General features: G+C 41.2%; 1 long non-coding RNA gene across 1 annotated transcript; it reads right to left on the reverse strand.

Moving 5' to 3' along the window:
• Window positions 1-5,802: 5,802 nt before the first annotated feature.
• LOC111225000 lies at window positions 5,803-8,804 on the reverse strand. The gene is made up of 3 exons (XR_002665254.1): window positions 8,698-8,804; window positions 7,720-7,946; window positions 5,803-6,549 (listed from the first exon to the last, which is right to left on the reverse strand). It is a non-coding gene; the product is annotated as an uncharacterized LOC111225000 (long non-coding RNA).
• Between the last annotated feature and the right edge of the window lie 767 nt (window positions 8,805-9,571).

A 9,571-nucleotide genomic window follows, 5' to 3' on the forward strand; every position in this document is an offset into this window, starting at 1 on the left:
ATACCTGAACCACTCATTTCTTTGTCTGCTCCATTTGCCATTTGTTTCAAATGTTTTGGCTTCAGAGTGTTGAAGAACAATATTTGAAAACCTTTATTGCGGTTGTGCAGAGAAAAATGCATTATTACTGTAATAAAGATCAATGTTATTTCAGAGCTTGAGTCAATATTTTGCAGCGGAGCGAGATGAGATGTGAGATGAGACTCGCAGAGAAGTTGGTGGACTGGTTTGGCGTTAAGCATATGAGAGTGTTTCTTTTTTTTTCTTTCTTTAACAGCTAATTCTGCACGCAGTGTGTAGTTGCTACAGATCAATTCTGAAAGTGAGCAGGGCACTCCCTGGAATGATAAGCAATAATCGAGGGGAGGAGAGAAAAGAAGAAAGTGTGATGTGTGTGTGCGTGTATGCACAGAGCAAGAGAGAAGAGGCTTCCTGGCAGTAAAGGAAGCTAAAGTGACCTCACCCAGCGGTACCTATAGATTGGGATCTGCCATGGTGACACGCATACACGCACAAATTCTTCCTCACTCTTCCTAAATAATCACACGCGTTACCCACTCACACAATCAAAAGCTCATGATTGCTTTAAGTGGTGTGACATACATTGTGTGATGATCCAATAATTCAGCAGCTTCTCCCTCTTTCCCTGCTATCTGTGTGTATTTATGAAGCCATTTACTTGTAATCACAGATCACCCTATAATCACCGACTATTCGCTTTACGTCGCGGCAATTTCTTCCAGCACGGCGTTTTTCTTCTCTCTGCCAAATCCGCGGGTGATATCTGTCATTACAGCCCGATTTCAGCGTAGATACAGAAGCTGAAGGTGGGATGGTGAAGAACCGAGGGGCCAATTAGACATTGAGGTCATGGAAACTTGCTTTTTTGTTGTTTATTGAACAAAAAGAAGGCGGGGGAGGTAAATCGCATGCCTCTCCGAGAAGAAGTTCTGCCACGGGTAACGCCTGTTGGCAGTGAGCAATCAGACAAGTTGGGTTAGGTCAAAGCGTCAAGACAAGTCAGGGAGATTAACACACACACACACACACACACACACAAATCTTGCTTCTTAATCCTCTTTTAGCAGGCGAGGCCCACCTGCTCAGTCACATCTGCACTGGCACCATTTAATGAGTCAATGATGCATCTGTTGGGGGTTCTGACTGTACACTTCAGATGGCAGAAACTCCAGATACAGCACGCACATGTGCACGTGTGTGTGTGCTCACTAATCTCCTGACTTCTTGACCTTTGACCTAACCCAACTGTCTGATTGGCCCACTGCACAGGCGTTACCTGGCAGACTTTTCTCGGAGAGGCAGCGATTTACCCTCCCCCGCCTTCTTTTTGTTCAATAAACAACAAAAAAGCAAGTTTCCATGACCTCAATGTCTAATTGGGCCCCTCGGTTCTTCACCATCCCACCTTTCAGCTTCTGTATCTACGCTGAAATCGGGCTGTAATGACAGATAATCACCCCGGGATTTGGCAGAGAGAAGAAAAACGCCGTGCTGGAAGAAATTGCCGCGACGTAAAGCGAATAGTCGGTGATTATAGGGTGATCTGTGATTACAAGTAATGGCTTCATAAATACACACAGATAGCAGGGAAAGAGTGGAGAAGCTGCTGAATTATTGGATCAGTCACACAATGTATGTCACACCACTTTAAAGCAATCATGAGCTTTTGATTGTGGAGTGGGAAACGCGTTGATTATTTAGGAAGAGTGAGGAAGAATTTGTGCGTGTATGCATGTCACATGGCAGATCCCAATCTATAGGTACCGCTGGGTGAGGTCACTTTAGCTTCCTTTACTGCCAGGAAGCCTCTCTCTCTCTTGCTCGTGCATACACGCACACACACACACTTTCTCTCTTTTCTCTCCTCCCCTCTGGTTATTTGCCTTTTTCATTCCAGGGAGTGCCCTGCTTCACTGTCAGAATTGATCTGTAGCACTACACACTGCTGCAGAATTAGCTGTTAAAAGAAAGAAAAAAAAAGAAACACTCTCCATAAACGCTTCAAACCAGTTCCACAACTTCTCTGCGAGTCTCATCTCACATCTCATCTCGCTCCGCTGCAAAATATTGACTCAAGCTCTGAAATAACATTGATCTTTATTACAGTAATAATGGCATTTTTCTCTGCACAACCGCAATAAAGGTTTTCAATATTGTTCTCAACATCCTGAAGCCAAAAACATTTGAAACAAATGGCAAATGGAGCAGACAAAGAAATGAGTGGTTCAGGTATTAGCTGTATTTTCTTTAACTCTTCTCCCACCAGGCAGGTGGATTAGGAGCAGTTACTCATTTCCACAGTAGAGATATATCTCACTGAAATGGCAGAAAAGTTTATTTCCCTCAACATCACTCATCACTCAACACCATTTGTTATTCCTGAGCTGTTTGATCTGGTTTATTTCTAAATGTTAGAGTTGATGTAGTCAAAATTTATGGGGGCATTAATGTGAAAATAGAAATGTTAAAGTAATGTATATTACAGTGTGGGAGTGACATAGTGCAAGCTGAGAGTCAATTTGCAGTCATGACACAGCGACACACTAGGGGAGCTGGTTTAACACCCATAACACCAATGCTATGTCACTATACGGCCCTCAAGCTGGTTAAGTAAGAAAGTTTCCATCAGTATATTGTTGTAAAATAAATGGCACAATAATATATAGATTTAAATTATAAACTAGATTGAATTAATTTGGCTCATAGCTTGGCAGGCACGCAAAATCACCATGGATACTCAATAAAATTAAATATAATTCCACTAAATATAGATGTTGAGAGAGAGATTCAGTAATCAAACACCACACCCTGCCATATAACCATATATGGTCAACCTTGTTTCACCATTGGTCACATGCTTGTGAGTATTTCTGTGGCAGTAAATCACGAAAATAGATGAAAAGAGTTCTGCAGTAGCAGTGTGTCCATACACACAAAAACACATACACACACCGACACCTGTCGCTTTGAGGAGGCCAGTTCAGGGTATGCTGGGAAACCTCACCACCAGCGTAAACTTTCCCATTACATAAGATGGTACAGGATACAGATGTTGCATCACTCGCACCCCGTCAGCCACACACCCAAAAAACGCACACACACACATACATAGTTAGGTCATACAGGGTGAACAGGTGTTACCTTAGGTTAATCATCTGCGCGCACATTTGTATAAATATATCTTCATATACACATTTTCCAGCAAACAGATAAAACAGATTAAAAAAAGTTCAGCTTCACATCTGAGAATCAAATGAAAATATATTCTACAGCTTCAACAACTACATTATAATATGTTGTAATGCAGTTTGCAATACACAGCAATGTGTGGAAGGCCCAGGCCTGTCCATAGGCGTCAGCAGGATATGACTGGACATGATTCACGTGTAAAGCAAAAAAAGTTACACCACAACAGGGCATGAGGTGTGAAATTGGTTGTCATGACAACAAATACAAGGAACAAACAGGGATTTATAATCTATATTTTTAGACATTTCAATCAGAAAAATAAATAATTAAACAACTAAAAGATTGACAGAATAATCTGAACTCAGGTTTCACTCATTAGCTTTCTCCGGTACTTTTACATAAATACATCTTATAAATTTCATCATCGACAGCTTGAGTTTGAGCAAATTCCATCCACAGATGGTTTGTTGGAAGCTCCAGAATAAGCTAGTAAGTCAACCTGAGTAAGACTATTCTTTCTTGAGGTGAACTTTCACCCTCACACTGAAAAGTACTTTTTATTTCAAACTTAAAGTTAGGTTTGCACTGAAAAATCAAGAAAAAACAACAAAATTATATAATTTTGAGAACAACAAAATTAAGAACAATTTTGTTCTTTTCTGTTCCATCCCTCTATTTTGCCCTTATACCAACTGCATTAATTGCTCCTAAACAATATACATGAAGACAAAGGCAGAGATCTCTTCCTCTTTAGACAAAAGGTATTTTTCTCTGATTCCTCTTTCTTTCACTTCCTTTTACTTCTGCTTTTTTTGGTGAAACATACAGTGGCTTTTTGGGCTGGTTCAACTGGCAGGTCAGAGGTCACAATTATAGAGATGCCACAAATGCCACATCCTGTCTCTGCTCTGGGATCAGTGGTTATTCATGTGGAAGGAGAGTGTGAACACCACCCTGGGCTTCCTGTCCCCTCTCCACCTCATCCTCAAAGACTCACACAAAGTGTGACCTTTTCACAGATGGTTCAGTGTACATATATGCAAAGCAGCCATCTTGGCATTCTTGCATGATTGTAGATGTGTTCATGCACGTGACAAAACATTGGCAGAGATGATTACACATTTATGAGCTTCCCTAAATGGTTGTGGGTGTGTGTGAGGGCATGTTTCTCACCATTGTCATGTGGAATCATACCTGCAGTGATTATTACAGTGTGTTATTATGATGGACAATTGTTCTAGTCACCTGTGTGTCACAAACATTACTCATTGTGAAACACAATACATTGTGTCCTCTGATCACCTGCAGCTCTGTCATCCTTTTCTTTTCACATGGAGTTTTACTGGCAAGTGTATCAAACTGCAAAACCCAAATAAAATTATTTGGGGTGTTAATAGAGAATGAATGATAAAAAAGTTTATGAAACCAGTTTGTTGACAAATTAAAACATTCTCCATGGAGGTATTCAAAGCCACTGAGGCCTAACTGGAGAGCAAACTGATGAAAGTCGACCTTTCTTTGTGATCGGGAACCGTGAGAGACAAATGAGAGACGGATGAGAGATGGGTGGAAGGAGACAGAGAGCTCCGTGACTCTCTGACAGCTGAGGTTGTTTGTGGAAACCTGAGAGACGAGAGATGGGTTTGGCTTTCTAAACAAGGGGGTTTCGGCACAACAGGTGACAGCTATGCCTGTCCATACTATCTGTCTATTTTTACTATCTTCTCTCTCTTCATTCTTTTTTCTTTGCTCTGCAGCTGTATCCAGCTGCCTCTTATCATATCGGAGAACACTAAAGACAGAGATAGGAAAAGGACGAGGGTTGGTGAACAAACAGAAGGACGAAGGCAGTTGCATTTGTTTGGAGAATGTGAACAAAATGTGGCAAAAAACTGAACTAACTGCAAAATGTTATGGGTTATCAATTGACCTTAAGTTGGGAAAAGAAATAAAATAGACAAAAACTTGGCAAAACAGTGAGAATATAAAGAAACTTTGGCACATGGAGAGAGATAAAGGAATAGCTAAAGTTTGAAGGAGGCTGGGGGTTGTTGTTGACATGCAGGGTGGGTGTCTATGCCTCATTGTCTGCCCCATCTGTCTGGCTTTATCTCTACTTACCACCCCCTGGCCTCGCCACCTCCTCCTCCTCCACCACCTCCACCTCCTCCCCCGTGCTTCCCTCCCCCAGAGTCAGCGCACACCCTCCATTGTGCCGTGGTCACTCCCTCCCTCCCTCCCCACATGCTGGCAGACGACCAGGGAGCTTCCACCCACAGCAACTGGTGGCATTGTTCACATGCACCGCACACATATGTGCACAGTTGCCTGCCTGTCTACACTCAGGCATAATGTGAGCATCTGCTGGCACTGGAGGCATAAACCAGAAACACAAAGATACACATCAGATGGCAGAAATGCTGTTTGGGGAAAAGTCTGACCTTAATTTGTGCGGAAAAAAATACATAGTTGAATAATTGATTAGTTAAGGAATAGAAAACAATATTCAAAAAAAATTTAATAATACTAAACATTTACAGGTTCAACAAGATGCTATCAATTTAGTAGAAACAGATGTGGGATCAATTTGACGATGTCACATTGGACTTTAGGGTTCGTGTGATGGTCATTTAGCAGTTAACTTAGCCTAGCCTAACTTAGCCGAGAGGGTTCTCTCTAAGGTTCACCTCTAAAGCTAACACATTAACATGCCGTATCTTGTCTGTTTAATAAGTACATACATAAAAATGTAAAAACAGCCAATTATGGTTTTACATGGAATTGCGTGCTGTAAGTATTTCTTAGCTAACATGAACCCTGTTAGCTGATTTCCCCTGCTTCCAGCCATTATGCTAGCTAAGCTAAGTTAATCACCTCATGCCTCCAGCGCCACACACATGAGAGTGGTGTCGATCCTCTCATATAACTCTCACCAAGAGAGGTCATCAGCATATTCGCCAAAATCTCAAACTATTAAAAAATGTCAGAGCATTTCTTTGGCATAATGCAATGTGAACCAGCCTCACATTTCCCAGTTATTACTCCTGTCAATAAAACACCAGTGTATAATTATTATTTTCTGCTTCCTGTTGTCTCCTCCCTTCCCTGTGGCACACACACAGCCTTGATACACACCTATCAATGCCACATATAGGGATAACCCATAAACAAAGCTGGATTACACAGAGGGAAGATAAACACTGTTTTGGGTGACAGCAAACATGTCCTTGGTTAGAGGCAGGGATGCTGGAGAGGAGGGTTTAGTATTTCTCTTTGAACAGGTTTTGTTGTTGGCTGGAACCATGTGGACCCTCCTTTGTTTGGCTCCCATATTGAATTCTGTGAAGAAGAAAAAAGAAACCTGTAAAAACACCCTCTGTGTGGATACCTCAGTTGAAATTAGTTGAGCAGGTTTGTTCCATGCTGGCAAATTAAAGAAGGCTGGATAGCTGCAGACTCTAATTCCCTCAGAGAAAAAGGAGTGCACACACACAAAGACATCAAATGTGATACTTAGCACGTGTGCACAAACTCTCTCTCACTCACCACACATGCTCATTGTGAAAATACGCAAGGCATTAAACATTTGCAGACAATCATGCACTCAGTCACGTTGTATCCCTCTCCTGACAGACAAGCACAAATGCAGGCACCAGGAACTGTAGCCTATCTGATCTCAACACAAGAAGCCTCCTTCACATCAGCCTGTTAGTCATATTCATCATAAAAAAAGTGGAAAATTCTTGACCTATCAAACCAAATAAAGAGCTATTCATGCCTCTCCATTTTACTGTCACTCATCTCTCTCTTAGTGTCTCGACAAAAGCTTACTTTTTACAAACTGTAGTCTCAAAAATGGGTCTAAAAGTGATGATACTTCTTATTCAGATGCTTAAAACCAAGAATTATTTATGATGTTTAAGTCTCATCTGTTTTGGTAGATTTGTAATATCACACGAAGAGTGCTTTAATAATACATAAAGTATGTCCCTGGATTAAAGGAACCCTGTGGAGTTTTTGTCCATTATTAACACTACAGAGCAAGTTTGTTTTTCTTAAAGAGTGACAGTGACGTGGAAAGCAGTGCAGTGATTTGCCAACAAAGGCTGTGAAGAAGCAAGTATGAATGTTTAGAGAAAGTAAATAGAGCACCTTTAAATCCAAATTAAAAATGCGAGGTGTTAGGTGAGAGTTTTAGTCTTCTGAAAAATTATTAAAAATGAAATTAAACTGAAATTTTGCTGAACAGATACACCTCCAATTATCCAGCATGTTTAAACCAAGAGCACTTTTCAGTTAGCCATTAGCCAGTGGCTAACAAGCCACCTATTTGTTGCATCGACATGCATCACATCCTGTGTATGCAACAAATTTACATTTTTGCCAGGAATGTTGGCAGTACCAGTGGAAACATGCAAATAAAGGAGTTCTCACAGCATGCAAATACACTGAACGGCTAGTATTACAGTGAGAAAAATCAAACAATAAAGCTACAGAGTTCACACGCACCATCACTCATTGTCTGACATGTTGCTCCCGGTTCCACTGCTTCAAATAACTTCTCCCCTTTCTTTCTGCGGGCTTACTGGAGTTGGTTTACATGGTGAGTTGAAACAGCACAGTATGGTGACTATCGTGGGTCCTGTCATGTCATCACTTGGTCCTCAGTCTTTTACTAGTAGCTATTAATATTCTCTAGTCGATCCTATAGATGGAGCGTGATGCTGATTGACACCCTGCATGAAAGGGATGTAAGTTCAGTTTTGATGGACATGGAAAGACAAAAATAGTCATGAAGACAAACAAAATGTCAACATAATATAAAGCTTGTATGTAAATGTGTAACTGTACTTGGACACAGTGAGACGTGGATGTTTGAAATCAGAAGTAAGTTAATACATGTTATATCCAAAGTAAATACATATTACGCTATAGCACACAGAGTCCTGTAATCAAGCAGACAACAGATCCTTGCATCCATTTGCACTGACTGAGACACACATAGACACCGCACACACTTGAATACACACTCGTACGCCCCATCTGACATCCAGTTTGCTAATACTTAAAAGACAGCGCAGCCTTTCCTCCCACCCACCCAATAATTTAATGGAATCAAAAAGTAGGCCAAGCGCATACAGCCACAGTCAAAGACTTGCTTTCATGTTCCAACGTGCCACTGCAGTTTACATGGTGGATCTACATAGTGTAAAATTTCCATTTTCCATCCTTATAGAGGAAGGAGGAAGGGAAGGGAATGGAGACAAACAGGAATTAAAGTCCCAACTGTAAGAGTAGCTTTTATATATATGTCAAACTGAAGACTCGGCCAAGGTGCTCAGCTATTTTTATTGGATAATTTAATAACTGTAATGTATTTCATGGTAGAAATATGGAGTAGAAGGAAAAGAAATGGAGGTTTGATTTGATCAATGTCAAAGATATTAAATTAAATCCTAATTTGTAATTTGTCTAGCAGTTTCTTACCATGTCAGCCCCTTCATATGGCCACAGTGTCCTGAAGTCCACAATTCCAAGAAAACCAAAATTTGTTGTGTTGTTTTCCGGGTCATTTGGTGCACCCTGGAATTCTGTTTTTGGCAAAGTGAACTAAGGCAGGAAGTAGGGTGTGAACCACAGCTGTTTTAACCTACTGCGCCTAGTCATGAAAAAAAAAAAAAGAAATATGCAAGGAAGCACAGACAAAGACAAGAAGACAGACAGAAAAAGCTACTTGTGCCTTTTGGAGAGGTCAGCAATTCTATACAGGGAGTGGAGTGGCTTTTCACAGAGACGCAGCCCAGTTGTTTTCGGCTGCTGATGCACTCGACAGTTGAAAAACAACCCCAGCTGTGGTGGAGAGTCATCGAAGAGCCAAAAGCTGGGGGCATACTGAGAAAGAGGACAGAGAAGGGAGAAAGAGATGAGAGAGAAAGCAGGAGAGAGAGAACTTCACAGAGAGAGAGTGAGGAGGAGAGTGCAGGAGAGACACGGAGGGAGATTAAAAAGAAGAGAGGACTCGGATATGAAGGGTAGCAGATGTTTCCCTTATGAGAGTATTAAGAGTTGAATCCTTCTGCCCACACACTCTCAATAATGTGCTTTCATGTTCACTGTGATATAGGCCAGTGGAGCACACTGTGAAATGTGTTTACTTATATTATGGTAGTGTGCAAAGTCTATACATTTCCAATCAGCATACACAAGCTCATACGCTGTGCTTTCATGTCTGTGTGCCTGCACGTACAGTGTGTTTGTACAACTAAAAGTACAAAGCTGTACCAGCATGTTCTCAGAGTGAAACAGCATGTGAGTACATGTGATGTGGGCATGCCGGCGCCTGCGTGCGAGTGCATTAGCC

The sequence above is a fragment of the Seriola dumerili genome, unplaced genomic scaffold (assembly GCF_002260705.1).
Source record: "Seriola dumerili isolate Sdu_G_001 unplaced genomic scaffold, Sdu_1.0 BDQW01000138.1, whole genome shotgun sequence".
NCBI lineage: Eukaryota > Metazoa > Chordata > Actinopteri > Carangiformes > Carangidae > Seriola > Seriola dumerili.